A 5925-nucleotide genomic window follows, 5' to 3' on the forward strand; every position below is an offset into this window, starting at 1 on the left:
GGTGAAGAGAAGACAGTCATGGAGAAATATGATAGGGCAAAGAGTATGAGGTAAATGTAATAAACTGGGGGGAAATTAGCAAGGACTGCATATTTGAATCTTTTTGGTGTCTCCTTGTCTTTGGAAATAAGGATCCTTCTCTCCCCTGGGTATAGGGACAAACCCCCACTTTTTTTAAACCCTCACCCAAGGAAAATTTTTCAGAGGAAGGGAGAGAAAGAAACATCAATGGGAACGAGAAGCATAGATTGTTTGTCCCCTCCCCGTAAGCACAAGGGTCAGGGATCAAACCCACAACCTCAGTATGTGCCCTAACTGGGAATTGAACCTGCAACTTTTTGGTTACCAGATGATACTCCAACCAACTGAGTGATACTGGCCAGGGCAGGAAAACACCTTTCATAAGAAGGTCTTGTGAGCTGCTTCAGGAGAGAAGAGCAGGGGCAAGGTCAGAATGACCTTCTTGTTTCTGCCATTTTTAAATGCTTTCAGATTAAAATATTCAGTGTGCCAAGGTACCATATCTTGGGATAGTGTGTTCTGAATGGTACCATCTATTACACTGCTGCCACTGTTACCACAGGACTCGGTTTTCCTGCAACCAACCATCAGGACCACTAAAGAGAGTTTCTTGAGTACCACTTGATTGACACACCAGTGCATCTGATCTGCCTCAGGGTGGAAATAGAAACTAAAATTAAATTAATGGAGCAATAAATGAAAGAGAAGGATATGAGAAGAACAAGCACAGGCAACTTTTTCAAGGCATATGGCTTTGAAGAAAAGTGAGAGAACAGTAGCTGGAGAGCAGTGTGTTATCCAAAGAAAGTTTTTCAAGATTTGAAGGATCTAGGAGATAGGGACAAGCTGATGATATCAAAGAGAAGGTAATTCTAATGTTAGAAGGCAACATTATTCTGGGAATACTGAATAGAGAAAATGAAAAACAAGAAATTTGAAGACTCAACATTAGAGAGGGAGATAGATATTCTTTTCGATACTGCACTAAAATGTAACCAGCTTCAGGTTAGTTGCAATGTGGAATCTGAAAGGATATCAATAAGTTTTTGTATTGTTACATTAAAACCCATTGCTTTATTGTGCACTTTGACAAATAAATAAATAAATAAATAAAAATAAACACTAGAGAGAGAGCTAGCTATTGAATTATCACTAGTTTAATCAATATAAAAAAACTCAAGGATGCCTGAAAATCTCAAGATGATTAACTAAAAACTTACTGAACTTAGAGAATTCAGTAAGGTGACTGACTACAGAATTAAAATACAGAAATTAGTAGCCTTAATATATTGAAATGAATTAGGAGATCTAGTAAAAGATGGGATCCACTTACAATAACAGTAAAAATGACAAAGTACCCATACATGAAGTTAACAAGAAATAGGTAAAAACTTTTGTGAAGAAAACTTGAAGACAGAAATCATAAAAGTAGTAGAGGAAACCATAAGAATTTTCCCTCCCATAAATTCAGAGTAGAAAAGCGCCTGATTTCTAAGTATATCACAAAAGCCAGAAGCCATACATGTAAAACTTTAATAAATTTGACTATACAATATTTTATTCATGGCCCCCAAATTGCAAATCATATTTTAAAAGCTGTCTTTACATATAATTTATATGAGACAATTTTTAAAATTGATTTAAAAGTGAAACAACATGAGAAAATAGAAAAGAGATATAAACAGAGATGTTAGAAAAGGTATATGAATGACTTAAATACTTGAAAAGATTGTCATTCTTACTTATAATAAGTAAAATGTTAATTAAAGTTATGAGATCAGCAGAAAACTTAGTGACAAACTTTTGTTGGGTGAATGCTATCACTCATATATTTTTGATAGGACTGCAGTTCCATTTGATGTCTATGGAAGATAATCTGGCAATATCTATAAAAATCATGATTATGTTTATCCTTTAACCCTGTAATTCCACTACTAGGAATTTAACCTGTAGTTATATTCTCACATATGTGAAATAATGTACAAAGCTTTTTGTTGCAATGTTTTTTTATAACAATAAAAGTTTGGAGACAAGTTAAATGTTCATTACTGTGGTCAGGGTAAATAATTTGTGAGACATTTATAATTGATGCTATTGTCACAAAAAAAGAATGAGCCAATAATTTATGAGTAATATTGACTTCAAGATATTTTTGAGTGAAGAAAGCAAGTTTTGTAACAGTGTGTATGGTATATTGCTTTTATAAAACACTTCAAGATAGTTTGCATAATTTACTTGAGCATGCATAAAATATCTTAGGCAGGACACTTGCCCCAAGAATAAGATAGGTAGCTAGGACTAGAAATGGAAAAGAGACTTTTTATCATATTCTCTTTTGTCATTTTTGAACTTTTAACTATTTACATACATTGTATACTCAAAATGGTTAAAATTCGAGAACAAAAAGCCTGTGGGATAGTGGGAAGAAATAAAATGTAGTCAATATTGTCAAGCTGCTAAATTATTAAAATAAAGTAGGCTGATGTATGAAAAAATGATTCTATTCTTATTTTAACTAATCTGGAAACTCAAACTTCTGAACTTGCCAGTCCTTTTTACACTTTTGGAAGAACACCAAGCCATTATGCATTAATGCCTCAATACACATTAAACTTATGGATGACAATCTAGATGACTTCAAGAAGATTTTTTTCATTGTTCAGACTACAGGATATCAGAAGATTACCATCTTGGACCAATCCTGAAGCTATGAATGCAGTAATGTTTCCTCCCAAGAATGTTACTTTTTACTATAAAATCCTTGACTTTTCTTTTTTCCTTTAGAACATTTCTAGGTTTTGCTTATCTTTGTTTCAAAAATCCTTGAATAAATATTTGTCATTTAATTTCTAGCAAAGCCTCTTTACTCTTTTTAAGCTTATTCAACAAGCCAATGAGTTTCCTGAAATTGTAGAAAGGAATATAACCCACAGAATAACTAGAGAGATTGGCCTTGCATAATAATAAGAAACATTTCCTCCATTTTATAAGTCAGAGAAATATGAGAGGGGGAGGTGGCATTGATCTGATGGCAAATCAAATTGAATTAAGTGAATTTTTCTGTTTGAAATTTTTTAAAAATTTAATTTTTTTAAAAGAGAATGCAAAGTACTGAGCATGGAAGGACTATGCAAGAGGATGGAATCTGAGGTGAGTAGAAGTTCAAAACGATTGTTGTGGAGTGTAGAAGACTAAGCTGGCAATAGGAATGCAGTCAAATTGAAAGACCACATAGAGGGCCAAGTAGTGGATCTTATTAGACCCAAACTATCTCCTATCTGCTCAGTTCTCCAATTAGTCTCCAACTTTCACCTGGTTGGAATGAGAGTTAAAGAAAGAGTGAAATGTTTAATTTTTTTACTTTTGTTTTCTTGCTAATAGGAAGACTGAGAAATAGATCTCTATGAGTTGGAGGGCATCCTAAGAATGGATGATTAATCTGCCTGGATATGCTAATCAGTAGGAAAAGGCATCATTTTGTTGTTTGTCATTAACTGTCACACAGAGACAAGAACTTTACAAGGATTTGGTACATAAAATCAACATAAAGTCTATTCAGTTTTCTTAACTCCTCAGAAATTTTGTAAGATTCTAACTTAAACTTCTTCAATAAAAACTATAAACAAGTTGTCAGCTTAGTGTAAATTCTTTCCTACTTATTAATCATGTTAAATACAGTATATAAATCTGTTTTGAGTGGTTTTTTAATTAAAGGAACTTTAAAAAGAATAGTATATGAAACTGAGTTTTTAACTTTTTCTACCATAGGCAGAAATGCTTCACTTCCTCACACAACCAAAACAAGGATAACAACTAACTTGAGAACAAAAACCAACCATAACTGCCAGAAAATCAAACTGCATGGAAGTCCAACAACCAAGAGTCAAAAAAATTTTCATCCAGACATGTAGGAGGGGCAGAAATGGGGACAGAGAAAATATGTGTTGGCAAGGCAAGGAGGCAGACTTTGCAAGTGATCCCACATTCGCATCCCGATAAACACAACAGAACAACTCGGGAGTGAGACAGACTGTGAAACCCAGGGTTTCAGTGTGGGAAACTAAAGACTCAAAACCTCTGGCTGTAAAAATTAGTGGGGGTTGCAAGAGAAAGTCCCAGTCTCACAGGTGAGTCCGTTGGTGAAGCCCATGGAGTCCTAGAATGTACCCAAATCCATGCACTGCGAATCAGCACAAGAAAGAGCAGAATCCATTTATGGCACAAGTGGCAAACACAAGGCCTACAGGCCAAATCCCATCCTCTACCTTGTTTTATCCAGTCTGGCACCTTGTTTCTACCCAGCAGCAGCACCAAGTTCCTTCCTAGTTTAGGAGTAGTTACATTTATACAGTCCTAAAATTACATTTGGCCCTTTGAAGGTAACTGCAAGGCTCCTGTGGCCCCTGGTAAAAATGAGTTTGCCACCCCTGACTTATAGGAATTGAGGGAAGTGATAGAAAATAGGGTGAGAGCCAAGCAAGTGGCATTGTTCCCTCTGTGACTGCTCCCCCATAGACAGCGTCAAAATCCAGTAAAGAGGGTTGCCCTGCCCTGGCGAATACCTGAGGCTCCACCTCTTACAATGTAACAGGTGCACTGAGGCAAAGTAATATGGCCCAAATGAAAGAACATATCAAAACTCCAGAAAAAGGACTAGGTGACAAGGAGATAGACAATTTATCAGATGCAGAGTTCAAAACACTGATAATTAGGATGCTCACCAAGTTGATTGAGCTGGGTTGAATAATGAAGGAAGAAACGAAGGCTATAAAAACAGAACTAAAGGAAAATATACAGGGAACCAATAATGAAGGGAAGGAAACTGGGACCCAAATCAAGAATTTGGAACAAGAGGAAGAAATAAATGTCCAACCAAATCAGAATAAAGAAACAAGAATTCAAAAAAATGAGGAGAAACAAAAATTCAAAAAAATTAGGAACTTCTGGGACAACTTTAAATGCTCCAACATCCGAGTCATAGGGGTGCCAGAAGGAGAAGGGGAAGAGCAAGAAATGGAAATTTTCTTTGAAAAAATAATGAAGGATAACTTCCCCAATTTGGTGAAGGAAATAGACTTCCAGAAATTCCAGAAAGCTCAGAGATTCCCAAAGAAATTGGACCCAAGGAGGAACACACCAAAACACATTATAATAATATTACCCAAGATTAAAGATAAGGAGAGAAATCTTAAAAACAGCAAGAGAAATGAAAACAGTTACCTACAAAGGAGTTCCCAAAAGACTATCAGCTGATTTCTCAAAAGAAACCTTGCAGGCCAGAAGGGGCTGGAAAGAAGTTTTCAAAGTCATGAAACTCAAGGACCTACATCCAAGATTACTCTATCCACCAAAGCTATCATTTAGGATGGAAGGGGAGAAAAATCACTTCCCAGATAAGGCAAAATTAAAAGAGTTCATCATCACCAAGCCCTCATTGTATGAAATATTAAAGGCACTTATCTAAGAAAACGAAGATCAAAATTATGAATAGCATAATGACAACAAACTCACAACTATCAACAACTGAACCTAAAAAACCAGAAAGGAACTAAGCAAACAAGTAGAACAGGAACAGAATCCCAGAAATGGAGATCACGTGGAGAGTTATTAGTAGGGATGGGAAGGAGGAGAATGAGGGAAAAGATACAGGAAATAAGAAGCATAATAAGTAGGCATAAAAGAAACAGGGGCAGGTGAAGAATAGTATAAGAAACAGAGACACCAAAGAACTTATATGTATGACCCACGGACATGAATTAAGGTGAGGAGAATACTGGAGGGTGGGAAGATTCAGGGAGGAGGGGGAGAAAGGGGAGAAAAATGGGGCAACTGTAACAGTATAATCAATAAAATAGCCTTAAAATTTTTTCTACCATATAAGCCAAACTTAGAACTGTATCATGA

The sequence above is a fragment of the Sturnira hondurensis genome, unplaced genomic scaffold, assembly GCF_014824575.4.
Source record: "Sturnira hondurensis isolate 20B ecotype Veracruz unplaced genomic scaffold, ASM1482457v3 Scaffold0000880, whole genome shotgun sequence".
Classification (NCBI taxonomy): domain Eukaryota; kingdom Metazoa; phylum Chordata; class Mammalia; order Chiroptera; family Phyllostomidae; genus Sturnira; species Sturnira hondurensis.